This window comes from Macrobrachium rosenbergii, chromosome 57 (genome assembly GCF_040412425.1).
Source record: "Macrobrachium rosenbergii isolate ZJJX-2024 chromosome 57, ASM4041242v1, whole genome shotgun sequence".
Lineage (NCBI taxonomy): Eukaryota > Metazoa > Arthropoda > Malacostraca > Decapoda > Palaemonidae > Macrobrachium > Macrobrachium rosenbergii.
Window position 1 is genome coordinate 440,001 of NC_089797.1, and position 7,500 is coordinate 447,500.

A 7,500-nucleotide genomic window follows, 5' to 3' on the forward strand; every position below is an offset into this window, starting at 1 on the left:
CAATTGGTATGATGAAGATTATGAAGGGAATGTTCAACATGTTTTAAAAAATGGTATTTCAATTGGTATGGCGAAGATTGTGAAGGGTGTGTTAAATATATTTTAAAAAGTGGTTTTTCAGTTGGTATGGTGAAGATGGTGAAGGGTATGTTCAATATATTTTAAAAAGTGGTATTTCAATTCAATATACGCAGACTAATAGGTACTAATGTCTTAATGAAGGAGATTGGTGTGTGGAAGATTGTTAAGGCTATGTGAAAGATGTTTTAAAAAAAAGGTATATTAGTTTGATTAACTTGGAATATAATCATTATCTTAATTGTTAAGAGGATAATAATGAAAAAATTATAATGATGTATATTTATACATATATATACATTATATATATGCATATATATATATATATACATATATATATATATAGTCACACTAATTCATTGGATTTAGGTCCATTTCATAAAAAATACTGTACATGTTTGATTTTGTTTATTAGATTAGTGTTTATGCACCTATAGTTAGGCAACTGTGGAGGACTTCAGCCAGGATACAAGAGTTTTAGGAGGGGCTAGCACCCCATCCCAAAAATGAATTGCTCAACATTATATATATATATAGATATATTCATAAAACAATCACACCATTCTTCTTGCAGCCAAAATTTAGAGAAAAGCCTAAATTAGATTATCTCTTAGGGATAACGAGCCTAAATATTATTAGTATTATATTTTTGCCAAGTCAGGCAAGGAGGAAAAAAAATCAGAGAAAAGGCGACATCTGGCAACATCTCATGACTCATCCCCCTTTGACCTCGAATCTTGCCATATTAGGCTCATCGTTTTCTTTTGTTTTTAGAGTTTGACTTGAATGTTTTCGCTTCTTGTTTTCAGAGTTTGATTTCGTGAGTTTCTGTATTCTGGGGAGCTTGGTTATGTACTGAAGTCACTGAATTGTTTTAGTTTCAAATGAATCTTTATTTTGTTCCTTATGAATAATAATAATAATAATAATAATAATAATAATAATAATAATAATAATAATAATAATAATATAAAATACAAATGTGAATCAATGTACTTATTTTTGTGTAACTGTTTTATAATATATGTATATATATATATATATATATATATATATATATATATATATATATATATATATATATATATATATATAACGTCTAGCAGCCCCAGCAAAATCTCCAGAAACGCCGTGACGTCAGAGAAAGTCTTTTACAAGAGACTGAAGGAAAACTTCTTATGAGTAAGTGTGAAAGCGGTCGTCATCTGTAGCTCTTGCATCAACCCCTCCCCTCTTTCTCTCCCCTCCCATCTCCCACCCCCTGTTCTCTATCTCTCTCCTACCCCTCCCCCCAAACATCCTCCTGCACATGCGTCATGAGCGAGAGCCAACTGGAAAGTGATTCCTCTCCTGAAGCCTTTTCCTTCTGGTGTTCTGCCTTGGGCACCTGCCCTTCCGATCGGTTTAGGACCCACGGCTTTTCCCGCGTCAGGAGTAGCCCTACCCCGAGCGGAAGTAACGACGGCGTAGGGGAGTTTCCCTCCAGCAGACGCCGTTTGAAGATTGCGAGAGCGACAGCCTCATTGTTCCCTGGGTTCCCGCAACAAGGTTGCTAGTACCACTTCTGTTGGGGCTGTTGCCAAGCCTTCGGTGGTGACCTCCCTGGCACCACCACTCCTAATCCTCCTTCCTCCTCCTCCTCCTCCACATGGAACACCGGATAAAGATCCCTGCATAGAGATCCTTTCCATATCCTTAAAGTATATGGGACTGTCGTCATTCTGGTGTCCCTCCCAACGGGTAAAGCTTGCCATAGAAGGAAGACGATCCGCTGGAGGTGGTCTTGTAGGCTCGGGTGTGTGTCCAACTGATTTCTTTCCTTCTTTTTTTCTTTCCAGCTCGCGCAGATTGCAAGCATCGCCGTGAACTAGGTGCGTTATGTCTCGGTTGACCTTCCTGACCCCAGTCAAGGTTCCTCTGAGAGGTCAGAATAGAAAAAAAAGGAGAGAAAAGGGGAGTAGGATGTCAAGCTATCTAGAGGCCACCCTCTCCGGCCATTTGCATGCGAGGCTGAAATGGGGTTCGTTCAACGTTTCTTCTTCTTCTCTGGAGACCATTGTGATTCATGATCTTGGTCCGTGATTCCTTGTGCATATGAATCATCAAGGTTTTAATAAGCACTAGATGGTCTGTCTGTTCATTAAAACGCGACTTTTAATCGATATTCAAGAACCATCTGTTAATTTTGTCATTCTGAGGCAATTGTTAAGATTTTAATAAGTATCAGATGGCTAGTCTGTCCAAAAACACATGATTCATCTGTCAATTTCGTCGTCTTTTGAGGCATTCTATAGGAAATTTCTATCATTGTACAAGACCCATCTGTCAATTTCGTCATTATTTGAGGCAGTCTGTAGGAAATTTCTATCAATATACAAGACCCGTCTGTCAATTCCGTCATCTTTTGAGGCAATCTACAGGAAATTTCCATCAATATACAAGACCCATCTCCGTTAGCTTTTCTATAGAAAATTTACAAGACCCATCTCATCTTTTGAGGCAATCTATAGGAAATTTCTATAAATATACAAGACCCATCTGTCACTTTCGTCATTTTTGAGGCAATCTATAGGAAATTTCTATCAGTATACAAAATTGTCAATTTCCTCATCTATAAGAAATTTCTATCAACATACAAGAGCCATCTGTCAATTTCGTCACTTTTGAGGTAATCTATAAGAAATTTCTATCAACATACAATATCCATCTGTCAATTTAGTCATCTTTTGAGGCAATCTGTAGGAAATTTCTATCAACATACAAGAGCCATCTGTCAATTTAGTCATCTTTTGAGGCAATCTGTAGGAAAGCTCTATCAATATACAAGAACCATCTGCCAATTTCCTCATCTTTTGAGGCCATCTATAGGAAATTTCTATCAACATACAAGAACCATCTGTCAATTTCCTCATCTTTTGAGGCAATCTATAAGAAGTTTCTACCAATGTAAAAGAGCCATCTGTCAGTTACGTCATCTTTAGAGGCCATCTATAGGAAGTTATCTTCAAGAACAGATGTCACAAGCCAAGGTCAGAAGGGTCGAGGCTATAATATCCACTGCTTAATCTCCTTCCCGGTCAGAGTGTAAGCTGACGCTAAAGGCATTTAGAAGGTGTAGCAATCAGCAATATATATTGTTGATAGGTTGCTATCTCTTTTGGGAACGGAAGCTGAGGGCATTGGCCAGCTGTTTTCAAGTGAAACAGTGCATGGAAAACTTTTAAACGGTTTCCTCTCTCTCTCTCTCTCTCTCTCTCTCTCTCTCTCTCTCTCTCTCTCTCAAGTTGATCATTATTTTTCTATTCCTCGTCATTGGAAAAACAGTATGCTTATTCATATACATTAAGAAACTTTCAGACAAAATTTCCCCTCTCCCTCTCTCTCTCTCTCTCTCTCTCTCTCTCTCTCTCTCTCTCTCTCTCTCTCTCTTTCTCTCTCTCTCTCTCTCTCTCTCTCTCTTTCTCTCTCTAACACAAAAATAATAGACCAAGTTAGTATGAGAAAACATTTATAATAAAATTCTCTCTCTCTCTCTCTCTCTCTCTCTCTCTCTCTCTCTCTCTCTCTCTCTCTCTCTCTCTCTCTCTCTCTCTCTTATGCAAACGTATTTGCTAGCCTAACACTAGGTCTATTGCCCATCTTAACCAAAGGCACATTGTTTTCTTGCATTTCCATTTTATTTATTCTCTCAAATAGATAGAAATAACCAAATAGGCCTATAACTCATTCAGTTATCATAAATGCTATATGTAACATATAAACCAAACTAAATAGACAAAAATAATGTTACAGATACCTGTATCACTTCTGCATATGTTCACCCACTCCCTTACAGAGGTCTGGAGCCATAGGAAAACGGTAGAAATTCATCCTTTCGCCACCATGTTGTTCATTTGAGAGTTAGAACAACCACAAATTGCCCATATCACCATAGATGTCACGTGACGAATCCTGAAAACATCAACAGCACTTGTCATAACACTCGTTACTTTCAAGATTGCTAAGTGAGTATGTACCACATGACGTCACAAGAACTGAAAACGGAACCTCTGCGTAATTCACCTTCAACACCAGCACTTGTCACAGCACTTGTTACTTGGAAGACTGAAAAAGTTGCTGGTTTTCTAGCCAAGTTGGTTGGGTGCCACGTGACGTCACGAGATCTGAAAACGGGACCTCTGTTTAACAGCCCTTACCACATTCCCTCTTGACAAAACCTGCAAATTAAAAATAAACTCAGCAAAATATTTCATATAAAATTGACAAGGGTTGAAATAATAAAAACATTAAAATATACTAAAAACAAAATATGAAAGTAAAAAAAGTTAAAAGTTAAGTACCTAATTATATATAAGAGTTGTTTATAGTTTATAATTTCAGAACTGAGACACAGAGTAGTCACTGGGTGCTTTGCCAATAATATATTAAAATCATCATATGAATATGAGCTCTCTATACCTATTGCAGTGACGACGTATATTTAAAGAATTATTGTTTTATAGGGAATCCTGTACTGCCACTGATTAATATCATAGGTAGCCAATGAATACAGAAAAGTATGAAAGGTTATAATGACAATCTGCAATAACATTATAATAGGACAATGGCATACATTCATCATAAATCGTGTATTACCTGTCAGCTCATTATACAATTAGTATATCTAAAAGTACTAATGAATTTGATATTACCTGGATAAGTTATGTAAAATTACATGCTCATTATAACTGTTTCCTGTTAGATAATGCTGTACATGTTTTGCCTGTTCGAGCAATCTTACATTTTACTTGTTACAGGATATATTAATCATCTAAATTGTAGTTGTGATAACTGTCATATATTACATCATTAAACTATGGAATGTAACTCACTCAGAATTTAGGGATTATAATATTACCAGTGTTGAGAAAAATATCTTTTTTATTTATTGAGCATTGATATATGTAAACATATTTTAGCCCTGGTAAGAAGAAAAATTATCATTGTAAAATTATGTAAATACTATGAAATAACTGTAAAACTGCATCAGTGTATTTTTCTAATAAAAGATAAAAAATTATATTTCACCAGGTGAATGGAGTTGATATAATGAATAACTCTTCATAATATATTCATTGTGTTTCATCATTTAAAGGAAATTCAAAATGTAAAGTGTTCAATTCATTATTACTGAAATACCTTTTGGGTGGCATTAATAGAATATTACTTTGACTGCCAAGAAATTCCCTATATCGTGATAAACTGCAATGTAATAAAATCTACAATTTATATAAATAAGATAAAAAATTTAACTTTTGCACATTAATACAATTTATTCACATAATTATGGATTTTTATCACATTAGTTTGCTTAGTCAGCTAGAGTAAAAAGTGACAATTTTATCTGTCATCATTTCCTTTTTTGTACAAATGCTATGTTATAGTCCACTTCCTCTTCTCCTATCGCCTCCTCCTCCTCCCATCCTTCCCTCTAACCATCCACCTACCCATTTTCTTCCATTCCCTCCACATGTCCCCTCCACCTCCTCTACTCCCCTCCCCAAGTCTACCTACAGGACAAATGGGCGTATCCCATCAATGCCTGTAGCTCTAATGGTGGGTAGGGTTGACATATAGACAATTATTCTTTCTCTCTCTCTCTCTCTCTCTCTCTCTCTCTCTCTCTCTCTCTCTCTCTCTCTCTCTCTCTCTCATAGTTTAAATATCATTTCCCCCGCCTTTCTCCCACCCGCAAATAATGGGCCAAATTTGTACACATGAAAAACAGTTCTAATAAAATTTTGCTCTCTCTCTCTCTCTCTCTCTCTCTCTCTCTCTCTCTCTCTCTCTCTCTCTCCCTCATACTTTAAATATCATTTCCCCCTCCTTTCGCCCACCCACAAATACTGGGCCAAATTCGTACACATGACAAACAATTCTAATAAAATTTTGCTCTCTCTCTCTCTCTCTCTCTCTCTCTCTCTCTCTCTCTCTCTCTCTCTCTCTCTCTCTCCCTTTCACGTTCAGCTCCACTGCATCCGTGAGGATGAGTTTGCGTGAGGGTGTGGATGTGGGCGGGTGTGTGTGTGTGCGTGTTCGTGTGTGTGTGTGTGTGTATGGCGGTGCGGATGTAATGGGGAGGAGAGCAGTGAAATGAATTACACCTGTTGTGGGGAAGCTGATATACCTGGGACTGTGGGGGTGGGGGGGGTCACGCCCACACCGTTCCCACGCCCATCCCACACCCCTAGCCTAATCGTCCTGTAGCCTCTCCCTCCTCTCTCTCTCTCTCTCTCTCTCTCTCTCTCTCTCTCCCCATAAATATGAATATATATACGTGCTTGTGTTAACTATTAGTTTCCTCTCTCTCTCTCTCTCTCTCTCTCTCTCTCTCTCTCTCTCTCTCTCTCTCTCTCTCTCTCTCTCTCTCTCCATAAATATGAATATATACGTGTTTGTGTTAACTATAAGTTTCCTCTCTCTCTCTCTCTCTCTCTCTCTCTCTCTCTCTCCATAAATATGAATATATACGTGTTTGTGTTAACTATTAGTTTCCTCCCTCTCTCTCTCTCTCTCTCCCTCTCTCTCTCTCTCTCTCTCTCTCTCTCTCTCTCTCTCTCTCTCTCTCTCTCTCTCTCTCCTGCTTTGGAATGAATTCAGAATGTTGTTTGAAAGCATGTACAGGAGTAAAGGTCACATGTGTATATACACACGTGCATTCATACGTGAGACAGACGTTGGAACTGAAGGTGTACATGTGTAAGCTCAAGTCCATACAAATATACAAAAATACACTTCTGAGTGAATAAACAATTAAATTCATAATACCAACAGACGCTGCAATGATCAACATTACTTGACGCTTCAACTGTGAACGATATTAACGTTTGCCAAAAGCAGTTATCGTACGGCATGATAAAACGGCAAATTATCGTACGTAAATGGTAGAATTATCGTTCGGTAAATTCCGTACTATAATTATCGCCCCCAAGCTGCGATAATTCATGCTTTACTTTCAGTTTTAATTTCGTTATCAGCAAATCAGTGTCAGGCTTTATTGTGTATCAATAAATGAGATATTTTTTATTATTATTATTTTAATTTTTCAGTAAAAGAAAACTATTTTGCCGGCTTTGTCTGTCCGTCCGCACTTTTTCTGTCCGCCCTCAGATCTTAAAAACTACTGAGGCTAGAGGGCTGCAAATTGGTATTTTGATCGTCCATCCTCCAATCATCAAATATACCAAATTTCAGCCCTCTAGCCTCATTAGTTTTGATTTTATTTAAGGTTCAAGTTTTCCATAATCGTGCTTCTGGCAATAGTATAGGATAGGCCACCACCGGGCCATGGTTAAAGTTTCATGGGCAGCGGCTCATACAGCATTATACCGAGACCACCGAAAGACAGATCTATGTTCGGTGGACTTGATTATACGTTGTAGC

At 37.6% G+C, this 7,500-nt stretch overlaps 1 long non-coding RNA gene across 1 annotated transcript in view; it reads right to left on the reverse strand.

The window, feature by feature from the left end:
* Positions 1 to 4,295, reverse strand: part of LOC136837017 (uncharacterized) — a 38,793-nt gene extending 34,498 nt beyond the window's left edge. The window contains exons 1-2 of the long non-coding RNA XR_010852522.1: positions 4,141 to 4,295; positions 3,875 to 4,029 (exon numbers count right to left, since the gene is read on the reverse strand). This is a non-coding gene — a long non-coding RNA (uncharacterized lncRNA). The remainder of the gene's footprint in view (positions 1 to 3,874; positions 4,030 to 4,140) is intronic.
* Positions 4,296 to 7,500: the final 3,205 nt, after the last annotated feature.